This window comes from Nyctereutes procyonoides, unplaced genomic scaffold (genome assembly GCF_905146905.1).
Source record: "Nyctereutes procyonoides isolate TBG_1078 unplaced genomic scaffold, NYPRO_anot_genome, whole genome shotgun sequence".
NCBI lineage: Eukaryota > Metazoa > Chordata > Mammalia > Carnivora > Canidae > Nyctereutes > Nyctereutes procyonoides.
Genome location: NW_026575051.1, coordinates 44400727 through 44414710, shown reverse-complemented (window position 1 = coordinate 44414710; position 13984 = coordinate 44400727).

The following is a 13984-nucleotide window of genomic DNA, read 5'->3' as shown; positions in this document are numbered from 1 at the left end:
GCAGCTGGAGGTGAGACTGTTGAGGACCTCTGTGCAGGCGTAGGAAGGTCCAGGGATCCAGGACTAAACCCCAGCCCCATATTCTGTCCCCTGCCTCAGCCTGCAGGTCGATGGAAGGTCTTCTGGCAGAGGCACCAAATTGCCTAGCCTTGAATAACAAGGCTGTAACTAGAGCTTTTCTGATTTGTCTATTTATTATTGGGAGGGTCTCCCCTCCTGCTCCATGAGAGCAGCAACTGTTTTGTCTCCGTCAGGCACTCACTGCGGCTCCTGGCACACAGTAGGTATAGTAACATATGCTGAATAAATGAATGGGATGCAGAGTCAAGTGGCAGGTTGTATTTGTTTTGTTTTACCATCATTTATTAATTTGTTTCAGATGAAAAAGTCTTAAACATATTTATAGATTAAGAGGAAGGACCCAGAAGGAGGAGAGAAGCTGAAGATTTGAGAGAGGAAAGAATTGATGAAATAAGATACTGGGGAACAGAGTAAGAAAATAAATCAACATAAATACTAGAGACAAAGAAAAATTTTATCTGAATCATCCTTTGGGAAATTCCTTTATTCATTCAGCGGTAACTACCTTGCCTTATCTTGGATCCTACAGGGCATGGGGAACTTCTAGGAAGGGGAAGGTAGTACAAAAACAAACAAAAGAGCTACTCCCTTCCAGCTATTCGGGATGGCACTATCTAGTTAAGAAATTTCTCATGGAAAAAGATAAACAATGATGAAACACAGCAAGGATGATCCCAAGTGTCTGAGTAATAAAGACTTGGAAGCAGAATGAACAGATAGAAAACCTGGAGGCATTAGGAAAATCCACTGCAGAAAAGGAGAGGAAATAGGGAAAACGAAGCAGAGAAGAACGAGAGGAAGGTGGCTTCTGGTTTGGCCTGCTGGCAATGGGCTGGCCGGCAGTTTTCAGCATCTGGAAGGCAGGGCCTCAGTGTCGCCCCAGGACCTGAGACAGCTCCACTTATTTTCAGTTAACTAGGACCCAGGCCAATGCGCCCAGCAGGAAGCAGTAAAAATCCAGACCTGTCTCAGAGAAGGACACCTCCCTAATGGCTAATCTGTCTGGGTGAGGAAAATTTGGCAGTGTTTCAGAGAGTCCAATAATAAATATGGCCAGAACCAAATGAAGAAAATGAGAAAGAAAAATAGACATTGTTTTCAGATGTTAAAATATATAACACAGTTACCTCTCTAACTTGATTGTTTTCTTCAAAGAACAGGATAATCCATCATCAACTCACATCAAAGGTGAAATCACACACATACACATACACACACATGGACACAGGCACTCCACTATGCAGTTATCCAAGGGGCAGGAAGCACAACTCACTTAGGTGATATAGTTGCTCAATTAAGTTTCTGAAAATAAATAGAATGGTGTTTAGAATGCTGAGACTTGGGGATCCCTGGGTGGCTCAGCGGTTGAGCACCTGTCTTCAGCCCAGGGCATGATCCTGGAGACCCGACATCCAGTCCCACGTCAGGCTCCCTGCATGGAGGCTGCTTCTCCCTCTGCCTGTGTCTCTGCCTCTCTCTCTCTCTCTCTCTCTCTCTCTCTCTCTCTCTCTCTCTCCATGTCTCTCATGAATAAATAAATAAAATCTTAAAAATAATAAAAAAAGAAATGCTGATACTTCTAAGATGTGAGGTATGCGGGCTGCAGTCAGTAACATTTTTAATCATGAATCTCTTCCAAGTCATTAATAGTGGTAGCTCTCCACCTAATATCCTAGATGATTTGAGAATTGTCACCTTTTCCGTACTGTGCATATATTGTATGTTAGTGCCTTATCTTGGCTTTATACTGTTGTTCTTTTTAAATTAGTGCAATTATTCCTGAGTGCTATGTAAACTGCTCTCCCTTGCCAACTGCTTCCTTTTACTCTATGGAGCAAACACGTACCAGTGAATGTCATACACATGCATGTGCACAGACAGGACCCCTCCTCATGGTATGTATCCCATTCCTTCCCTTCCAGGGCTCACACATTTGTTTGGAGCTTCCCTCTGGCAGCTAATCCTATTGTTCCTCTGGCAGAGCAGCACAGACTTCCACCCACAGAGCGTGGGACCAAGCAGACAAAACATCTAATGTATTTTAGTTCATGTTTGACATTCAATCAGGAAGACGGAGCTTTGAGCCACTCTGAAATGTCAACCTGAATGCATTGTACACCACCAGAGAGAGAGAGACAGAGTGTACCAGGGAGACACTACAGTCTCTCAGTGGTAACTCGTAGCCCTAGGCTCTAACACTCATATTTGCTTTTCTCAAAATCAAATTGTGCATTTAGAGTGAATTTCTGCTGTCTTCTTATTTGTTTACTATCACACAATGATGACAAAGCTGCAGTTTATTGGCTCTGGGCTCATTGACTCACCGAAAGCAAATGGAAAGAAGAGATAGTTTGTTTTGGCTCCTTGCTTCCTATCATTCCTTAAAGTATATCCCAGCCAGTATAAGGCATGCAAGAATGATTCCAAAATGGAAAAACATGTTGACTCCACTCTGATATTGGAGATTATGCCCACGTGTGTGTCCCAAGTATTCATACATCTCTGGGTCTGCATGCCTACCTACATGCAGGTAGGTAGATGAGGACAGAATGAAATCTTGCAACTCTGCACGGCTTCACGCTCCCACAGAGTCTACCTTTCTCCCCATTTTTCTCTTCCTGATCCCTTTGCCTCGGGGGTCTACTGCACTCATCATCTTTACATGAAAGATTTCATTTTCCGGTTTTAGTCTATGACCAAGCCAGTATACCCTGCCCTCACAAAACACAAATTGACCCAGATGCAAACCCTAAAGTGCCACCTGCTTCAATGGCAGCCCACCGTCACCTGCATTTGCTGAATTTCCGCAGGCTCTTTAGCACTGCTGGCCCAGAACCTATGCATACCCTCTTTGCTTCTCCCTCATCTCCCAGGAGCATCAGGAAGTCAGGCCTCTGGGGGACTAGCCCCAGGGGAGACTGCCTCTACCTCTCAGCCACAGTCTTGTCACCCTGGCCACCTTCCCCTCAGGCCTTGCTTGACAGCTCACACATTACATAAACACACACACACAACTTCCATCCATTGCAATTTTACAGTTATCTTAGAGGAGAAGCCAATAACAACACTCAGCACTGCGCCTTTCCAAGCATTTTGCAAACATCATATTCAAGCCTCACAACAACCCTATGAAATAGCTACTGCTATTATCACAATCCCCATTTTACAGTGGAAGAAACTACGGCTTAACAAAGATAGAAATATGCTCCTATGTGCTGAAATCATTCAGCGTACTTCTACCTCTCCTCAAATCATCACTAATACCCATTCTTAATGTTTCTGATTCCCCCAAAGGGCATGTCTCTATTTGTAGAAACTGACCCAATGATGAATAACAGAAGATGAATAATAATGAGGAGGAACAGAAGGAAGGGAAGATGTATGTGTGCGCACATGCTTGCACACGTGTACATGCATGTATCGAAGTATGTGTACTTGTGTATAAAATATCAAAGAAATGTTAAATGCAAAAACATTTAAATTATTATTTTTAAAGTAGCATCAGCACTTTATGGAACGCCAAAAAGAAGAAAAAAAAGCACCTGTAACTTCACTACCATAAAGCTACCAATTACAGCATTTTTGCATTTCCTTTTAGACTGCTGTAAAACATGGTTGTTTACATTATAATCATATAGTACCTGTAAATGTATGTGAATATATATGTGATTATCATATACATATATGATATGTATATATATGATATATATGTATATGATAATACATATCAATTTCACTTAATCCTGTTATATTGTAAGCATTTTCTATTTTATTGTATATTTTTGGTAAGCATCAACCTTAATGGCTGTAATAGTTCATTAAGTAGGTGCCATAATTACTCCAACTGTCTCATTATTGATAGACATTTAGATTCCAGGTTTTTTCTACTATAAGTTTTGCTGCAATATTTGTATTTATCTTATATAATGGCAGATATAACAAAAGACACAGCAGTTATGCTCTCTGTACCTTACTATTCATTTTACATTTCCAAACATTTTTCAGATGCATGCCCATAAGTGGAGTTAACAACAACCACCTTTGCAAGAGCCCACTATAAATAATAGCAGATGTATACTAGTAAAAGTTTTTGTTTTGTTTTTATTTACAAACTGTAAATCTCTAATTATCCTATTAACAAGAAATCTAGTTATGAAGCATATAAGTTCATAAATGAGAAACCACTCAATTTAACCTGGATGTGAGAAATCTGAGGGCAGGGAGAGATGACAACCAAATATTTGAAGGTGAAGGAATTGGGGGAGAATTGGTTTGTGGCCTTAGGGGGAGGCAGGCTTCAGCTGAGTGATGGGAACTTCTGCCAAATGGCCCCGAGACAGCCTCCTCAGTGGCTGTGATCTGCAGCAGGCTGGACAAGCCCCTGGCAAGGGCTGAGTCAGGGAACTCAAGTGACCCTGCAAAGCTGGACTGGATACTCTGTGAGATCCTTTCCAGCCCTGAGGGGTGGTAACTGTTAGAAGTTATACAAAATGAAAATAGATAGATGATAGATGATAGATAGATAGATGATAGATAGATAGATGATATCATCCAAAATGAGTTCTTTCCTTTTGTGAAATAGAAAAAGAATCCAAATACGATAATTTTGAATTGTTTAAAGTGAAAATGAAAGTGCTTTTTATAATGGCTTGCATTTTTTCCATAAATATGCATTGTGCACATATTATGATTCAGGCATTGGTTTAAATGCTGGAGTTAAAAAGGTGAGCAAAACAGACAAAAATTCATGCATTAAAATACTTTCAAAATGTTTCTGTATGTAGGGGCACCCCAGTGGTTCAGATGGTTAAGGATCTGCCTTTGGCTCAGGCCATGATTCCAGGGTCCTTGTAGGACTCCCTTCTCAGTGGGGAGCCTGCTTCTCCTGCCTCTCTCCCTTGCTTGTGCTCTCTCTCCAATAAAGAAACAAAATCTTTAAAGAGAAGTTTCTGCAGTTTTTTTCTTATTTCACTTCATGATGATTGGGTGAAGTGAGCAGAGCAAGGATTCTCCCCACTATGCACAAGGAAGCTAAGGCTTAGAAAGGACCAGTGACTTGGCTAGGAGCCCACACAGAGATACGGAAGAAGAATGGAAACCAGCCCTATGAGCTCCTGCCCCAGTGCTCCCAGCACTGTCGTCACTGCATGCAGAGAGGAGCTCGTGTTCCTGTATTCCCACCTCAGACTTCGAGACTGGCCAACACATCCTCAATTACATAAAAATTACTGCATTTTTAATGTGGCAAAGAGATTAAACATCAGAGGCAGTGCTCATTACAAGCCTAGTATACTTTCTAAGCTGTGAGGTTCTCAAAGACTAACATTATATTTTGTTCATCTTTTAAAACTCCACACCTGACACACAGCATGGGCTCTATCAGTGTTTGTTACTGGATACCCACAACTCATAAGTATTGAAGGCTATTCTTTTTTAAAAAGTTTATTTCAGTAATCTCTACACCCAACATGGGGCTTGAACTCACAACCCCGAGATCAAGAGTCATGTGCTCCTCCCACTGAGCCAGCCAGGCACCCCTCAAATGCTATTCCTATGTCATGTTTTTAAAGTATGCTCTTCTTGTGAAATTATACTACCTCAGAAAGGGAAAGTTATGGCATTTCACATGACTTCCAAGAAAACAAAAGAGTAAGATAAGGACCTGTGTATGGATTATAGAAATGCTTGATAAGACATGTGTAGGACTGATGCCTTAGAGAAACAAGAGTCTGACTTAATCTTTATTTTAAAGCATTGATTATTTTGAGAGACGCATGATTTTTAGTGCATTCCAGTATATGTTCAGTTTAATTACATTCTAGCCTTTAGTTTTCTAGTATTTTAGCTAAATTTTTCATTATAATCACCGGATTGTATTTACCCAGAATTGGGGTCATCTTTTGCCATCACAGGCATTCTCTGCCCATGGAAGTTAAGAAAAATAAACATCTTTCTATGGCAGGTTTCTGGAAGGCCTCTGTTTAGAAGAACAAGTTAATGAAAAGATAGCACCATGCTTCCTTTTCAAGTTCTCATTAATTAAGGACAAAGCCATATTAAACCTAAAGTAGAAAAGTATGCACATAAATAAAAAATATAACATATAGATTTGTAAATAAACATACATGCAGGCACACCTCAGAAATATGGCGGGTGCAGTTCCAGACCACTGCAATAAAGCAAATATTGCAATAAAGTGAGTGAAATGAATTTTTTTGGTTTCCCAAAGCACATAAAAATTATGTTTACACTATATTATAGTCTATTAAGTGTGCTGTAGCATTATGTCTAAATAATAATATTCATACATTAATTACAAATTGCCTTATTCCTGAAAATGGCTAGCCATCATCTGAGCTTTCAGCAAATTGTAACTTTTTGCCTCAGTGGTGATGGCTGCTGACTGATCAGGGAGGTCAGGGTAGGGATGGCTGTGGCTGAAGGTAGGGATGGCTGTGGCAACTTAAAATAAGACAACATGATGTTTGGTGTATTGGGTGACTTCCTTTTATGAGTGAATTCTCTGCAGCATGCAATGTGGTTGGATAGCATTTTTCCCACAGTAGAACTTCTTTCAAAATTAGAGTTGATCCTCTCAAACCCTGCCGCTGCTTTATCAGATAAGTTTATATAATATTCTAGATCCTTTGGGGATCCCTGGGTGGCTTAGCAGTTTAGCACCTGGCTTTGGCCCAGGGGGTGATCCTGGAGTCCCAGGATCGAGTCTCACATCAGGCTCCCTGCATGGAGCCTGCTTCTCCCTCTGCCTCTGTCTCTGCCTTTCTCTCTGTGTCATGAATAAATAAATAAAATCTTTAAAAAAATCTAGATCCTTTGTTGTCACCTCAACAGTCTTCACAATATCTTCACTATGACATTCCATCTCAAGAAACCACTCTCTGCTCAGCCATAAGAAATAGCTGCTAATCTTCTCAAGTTTGATCATGAGATGGCAGCAATTCACTCACATCTTCAGACTCCACTTCTGATTCTAGTTGTCTTGCTGTTTCCACCACATCTGAGTTACTTCCTCCTCTGAAGTCTTGAACCTCTCCAAGTCACCTCTGAGAGCTGGAATCAACTTTTTCAAAATTCCTGTTAATCCTGATAATTTGACCCCTTCTAATGAATTGTGAGTGTTCTCAATGGCATCTAGAATGGTGAATCCTTTCCAGGTTTTTACTTATCTTTGCTTAGATCTACCAGAGGAATCACTATCTATGATAGCTATAGCCTCATGAAATGTATTTCTTAAATAAGAGACTTGAAAGTCAAAATTACTCTTGATTCATGGGCCACAGAATGGATTTCATATTAGCAGGCATGAAAACAACATGAATCTTACTTTTGTACATCACCATCAGAGTTCTTAGATGACCAGGTTTTTGATGAGCAGTAATATTTGGAAAGGAATCTTTACTTTGAGCAGTAAGTCTCAACAGTGAACTTAAAATATTCTATAAACCATGTCATAGAGATGTGCTGTCATCTAGGCTTTGTTGTTCCATTTATACAGCACAGGCAGGGCAGATTTAGGGTAATTCTTAAGAGCCCTAGAATTTTCAGAATGCTATATGAGCATTGGCTTCAACTTAAAGTCACCAGCTACATTGGCCCCTAACAAGAGAATAAGACCGTCCTTTGTAGCATTGAAGGCAGGCATTGTCTTCTCTTCTCTAGCTATTAAAGTCCTAGGTGGCATCTTCTTCCAACAGAAGACTCTTTGGTCTACACTGAAAATCTGTTGTTTAGTATAACCACCTGCATTATGTTAGCTGGATCTTTGGGATAACTTGCTGCAGCTTCTACATCAGCACCTGCTGCTTCCCCTTGCACTTTCATGTTATGGAGACAGCTTTTTTCCTTAAACTTCATGAGCTAACCTCTGCTAACTGCAGACTTTCTTTCTGCAGCTTCATCACTTATCTCAGCCTTCTGCTCTGGATTAGGCTTTGCCTGAAGGGAATGTTGTGGCTGGTTTGATCATCTATCCAGATCATTCAAACTTTCTCCATATCAGCAATATGGCTGTTCCACTTACCGTTGGTGTGTTCACTGAAGTAGCACTTAGAACAAGAATGTTCAGTGCTTCAAGAATATTTCCCTTGGCCTTCAAAACTTGGCTAACTATACAAGAGGCCTAGCTTCTGGTCTAATTTGACTTCCAACATACCTTCTCCCACTAAGCTTAATTACTTCTAGCTTTTGGTTAAAAGCGAAAGATGTGCAACTCTTCTTTTATTTGAACACTTAGAATTGGCCTAATTTCGATATTGTTGTGTTTCCAGAAATAGGGAGGCCCAAGGAGAGGGAGAGGGGTGGTTGTTGGAGCAGTCAGAACTCATACAACAGTTACTAGTTATGCTTACTGTCTTACATGGGTGTGGTTGGTGGTTTCCCAAGCAATTACAAGAGCAGCATCAAAATCACTGGTCACAGATCACCATAACAAATATAATAATAATGATGAAAAAATCTGAAATATCGTAAGAACTTTTTAAATGTGGTACAGTGCAATAAAGTCAAGCATAATAAAATGAATATGAGAGAGAGGGAATGTTCAGTGGAAGAGAAAGGGCACCAGGTGAAAATAATTTAAAATTCACACCTATCTAGATAGATGGGAAAACCCATAGAAGCTCAATCCTGAAGACCATTCTAAACTCATGGATATCTGTGCTCTGGCAAAATCAAGAAAAAATTCACTCTTGTTCATTTGTGAAAAAAAAAATTTTTTTTAAATCAGTTATTGAAATGAAGTCGTTTGGTGGGATCCAAGCCATCAAGGAGAGTTAGTGTAACAGGCCGTGAGAATACGGTTCTGAGTTAAAAACCTAGGTTCAAATTTCTGATCAGCCACCAACTTGTTTGTGTCTCAGTTTTCTCATTTGCAAAGTAGAGATAAATACTGTCTCCAGGATTGCTGCAACTAGGATGAGATCTCTTATGTGACGAGCTTACAAGGGGGTCTGTCACAGAGTAAATGCTCATCAGAGGGCAGTAGCCACTGTTCTTGGTTACCCATGATACAGCAGTCACTTGGCCATAGTCTCTACCTTGTTGAGAAAAGATGAGATTTTGAGTCTGGATGTTTGACTTTCAGTTTGAGTCCAAAAGTAAAGTTTGTACTTTGAGCAAGTTGATGAATCTATTTATTTCCTTTTTATGACAAAGCATCACTCATCTAAACCTCGCAAGTAGCAACTAATTCTCCTTCAATTCCAGAGCCACGTAAAAAGTAGAATCAAGGAGAGCCTACTTCCAACCAGTGTCACCATAAGACCTGAAGGCCTTTTGCCTCAAATAGGCTTTCCATGAAACTAGAACATCTCCCAGGGAGACAATGCAGCTACTCCTACTGTGCTTTTTCTCTGTGCCTGTTTTCTAGAGTTGGGTTGCTTCCTTCTCATAAATGATGTAGGCTTGGGGAACTCGAACTCTGGAAAATAATAAAATAATGAGGGAAAAGAAATCGCTAGGCAGAAATATCCCCAGTTCAAGCAGAAAAGAAGTTTTTCCGGTTTGAAGTTTCCTCAAAAAATTAAAACTAGAACTACCCGACAATCCAGCAATTGTACCACTCAGTATTTACCCAAAGAATAGAAACATACTGATTTGAAGGGATACATGTACCTCAATGTTTGTTAAAGATTATCAACAATAGCCAGACTATGGAAAGAACCCAAATGTCCATCAATTAATGAAAAGAAGTCATATATATATATATATATATATATATATATATATATATATTCCATACATATATATGGAATGGAATGTTACTCAGCCATAAAAAAAAAAAGAATGAAATCTTGCCATTTGCAAGGACATGGATGGAGCTAAGGAGTATTATGTTAAGTGAAATAAGTCAGTCAGAGAACGACAAATATATGGTTTAGCTCATATGCAGAATTTAAGAAACAAAAATGGACATAACATGGGCAGGAGAAGTGAGGCAAATCAAGAATAAGATTCTTATTTTTAAGATTTTGTTTATTTCTTAGAGAACAAGCAGAGGGGGTGGCAGGTAGAGGGAGAAGTAGGCTCCCCACTAAGCAAGGAGCTTGATACAGGACTTGATCCCAGGACCCTGGGATCATGACCTGAGCTGAAGGCAGATGCTTAACCGATTGAGCCAAAGACACAGAATTTTAACTACAGAGAACAAACTGAGGGTTACTGGAGGGGAGGTGGGTGGGATAATGGATTAAACAGGTGATGGGTATTAAAGAAAGCACTTGTGATGAGCACCAGGTGTTGTATTTAAGTGATGAATCATTAAATTCTACATCTGAAACTAATATTGCACTGTATGTTAACTAGCTGGAATTTAAATAAAAATTTGGGGAAAAAAATGAAAAGGAGTTTTTCACCACCTGCTGTCTTGGTAGGTCTAATAACATGGCTCTTTCCTTTGATAAGAAGAATGGACTCTATGATGTTTGCTTTCAACCTGGATTCCCCAAAGCAGTGCTCCCCCAGGCTTTCCAAGTGACCAGCCACTTTTTGTCTGGGATAAGATTAGCAGGAGGTCTGTAATCTATTCTCCACAGGGTTGTCCCCAGGAAATAAAGGAGGTAAAGAAGGTGACATTGTCTAATCTTATAAAGATGCTAATGACAGGTCTCCTGCCAGGCAAAATAATTGAATCCCTAGCGGGAGAGTCCTTCTCTAAAAACAGTTTTAGTATAGGTATCGGGTTGCCTAAGATTGCTTCTGGTAAACAAACTTGGCATCTGTGAGTTTCTGGGGCAGGTCTCCCTGAAAAGTCATGTAAGATATGTAACCAGCTGAGTATAAAATGGAGAGTTTTCAAGGCTCAAATGACCCACTTCTGTGCAAATGATTTGACCCTCACGTATCCCTTAGAGCCCTCATATATTCACCTGGGCCAGAATCAATCCAGTACTTTGAGAAAGGGCCTGGGAGCCAGTCCTGGACTGGCTCAGGCTTACCCTATGCCTCTTGATTACTTGTCTCCTTGAAATTATTAGTAAAGCACCCTTAGGTAAGAACTCTGATTCATGTGAGCCTGATGTCACAGTCCCATTTTTTGGGATCATCCAGGAGTTTAGTAAAGGAAGAGGGAGGAGTGCACTCAAATTTAAAGTAGCAGGCATCAGTCTGTGGGGTGAACTTCATACCTTCTTGGGAGGTTCCATAAACTGAACACAAGTGTCCATTTTGAATCACCTTTGAGATCAGCCGTATGTAAGGACCTGGGACTTGGTCCTCAAAGAGACAGTTTAGATGAGTATTAAAAGGATAAAGGGATGCAATTCAGAAACCCAAGTAGAGATATCATTCCCATCCAGCAGATTTCTCTCAAATTCAAAATAAAGGGCTTTTATTATAAACTATTCTTTGACTCTGAATGTAGCTAAGCTCATAATATCAGAGAAGGGATGGTGATACCAAACATTGTCAAATCTTTCCAAGTGGATTGAATTTTTTATTCAAGATATTCAATCAAGCCAAGAAGGAACACCAATATTTTCCAGGTAAGATGTGGATGAGTGAGTTCCTGGACACATCCCTCCATCCTGCCCCCAGCTCTGCCTCTCAGTAACCCCACCACATAAGTCCATATCACACCTTTGTCCCTGGACTTCCCAATCATTTCAATTTTCTACCCATGTCCTCTTCATTTTCATCCTTCTGGGCTCAGCCTTGGTAAGATACTTGCCTTATTAAACAACAAGAACAATAAAGTTCACATGCACTTCTCCCCCATGATGGAGAGAGAATTACTTTCCTTTAGTCCTTCCGAAAGCATTCTGTGATACAACTCAAATGAATCATTAAGCAACATGTCTCCTGATTAAATTTAGAATATGAATGTGCATGTGGTTGCTTTAGTCACCAGAAACAGTTGCCTCTGGAGTGCAGATGAGAACTTGAGCTGTAGTTTCCTGCCAGGACCAGGTGAAATCATTTAACTCAAGACAAACTAAACAAGGTATGTCTTTAGAAAGCAAGTGCTTGAAAACCAGCGCTTTCCTCCAGCTTCAGAGGAAAACTGAGGGCTTGCAGTGTTGATTAGAGAAGAGAGTTTCTGCTGAACTCTAATGGATGTTTCCCAAGATTGTGGAAGCAGAATGAAAACTGAGTAATCAAAGTAATCAACTGTGAGATCCATGTCAGACGTCTCACTGGGCAAGCACTGTTTAACTCCACATCAGATACAAGGTGTCAATCAATAACTCAAATAGGTATCCCAAGTAGATATCGTGGATTTCTGCATACTCTAAAAAAGACATGAAATATAGACTATTTGTAACATAATAAGAGACTTCAGAGACTAATATACAAGGCAACATCCTTACCTTCCTTCCTCCAAAGACAATTGTTTGTTTATATTTAACATTTATATATAATTTATGAGTACTTTATAAAATTCATCACATAATTCAAAGATTAATTCATTTTATCCCTGTGACAACCATATGAAGTTGGATAGGTATTATTGTTATAACTTCATTCCAAATGAGAAAACCGGGAACCCTGGGTGGCGCAGCAGTTTAGCGCCTGCCTTTGGCCCAGGGCGCGATCCTGGGGACCCGGGATCGAATCCCACGTCGGGCTCCTGGCGCATGGAGCCTGCTTCTCCCTCTGCCTTGCCTCTCTCTATCTCTGTGACTATCATAAATAAATAAAAAGTAAAAAAATTTAAAAAAAAAACAAATGAGAAAACCGACGAAGAGAGGGATCAAATAACTTGTCCAAGGTCACACAGCTTGCTTAATTCCAGTCTAGAGTCTGCTCTAGAATCTATGCTCTTATCCACTCAGCTATCCTGCCTTTGACTATTTTAAACACAAAATTTAAAAGCATTTAATTATTCTCTACCTTAAAATATTCCGTCTTTATCTAAGAAGGTACATGCATGGAAACCTTGGCATGTGGGCCGGGAGCCTCAATCAGGAAGTGGGCAGATATCACTTACAAGGTACTGGACAGAGTGAGCAACTGCTGTTTTGATTCAATCATTTTGCCAAAGCCTGGAAAGTTCCCTCTTGTTCCAGTTCTGCCTTCATCAGTTGGGTCTGAATAGAAGGTCTTATCTGTTTTCCCTGTTCTATGTCCAGGCTCCCAAATTATTATTTCCCATTAGATGCCAGATAACCCTTCCAAGATCATTTATTCATTCATCCCATGTATTTTTTGCCATCTTCCTAGCCTGTCTTGGCATAAAAGTAATTGAGAGCATTTTCTAGGTGAGTGGAAATACAAAATGTGACTGGAAATAGAGTTAAAAATGGGATAGGAAAACTCAGAAGTTAATGCAAGTTAATCCAGCATAAATCAGACAGACCAAAGATCAGTGATTTGTCCAACTTTAACTGAGCACTAGGGCTACACACTATGATATATAAAGTGAAACTAACACTATCAACTGCCTTTATGTTCTTGGCCCTGTACTAGGTTTTAAGGACATATTAGTGGGCCATAGAAGCTCAGTCCCTGCTTCATAAAACATACAGTCTTTGGAAAAGGCTGACAATAATAAGTAATTATTATTGTACATAATTAGGTAATTATTAGTGTAAATTATAAAAAAATTCTAAGTTTATGTTTCTAGGATTGACTTTGATGCTGAGATGCCCTGATCTGGCAGTTACATTTTCAGGAGCTCCTTATCTAGACTGACATTCCTCATGTTAGAGCTTTTGGAAAATATATGATATTGAGCACTAAGTAATTAAATTTTTATTACCAGAGTTGATATTGCTGGGTAGAGGGAGAGACTAAATAGTTATACAGGCAGTGTTATGGTGGGGTGCATGAGGGTTCTCAATGGGAAGGGAGTCTTTCTGCCTAAGGTTTCAAGAAATGAAAAGTCAGCAAGAGCCAGAGCATACTGAATGGGAGCAAACACTCCCTTAGAAGTAAACTGACAAAG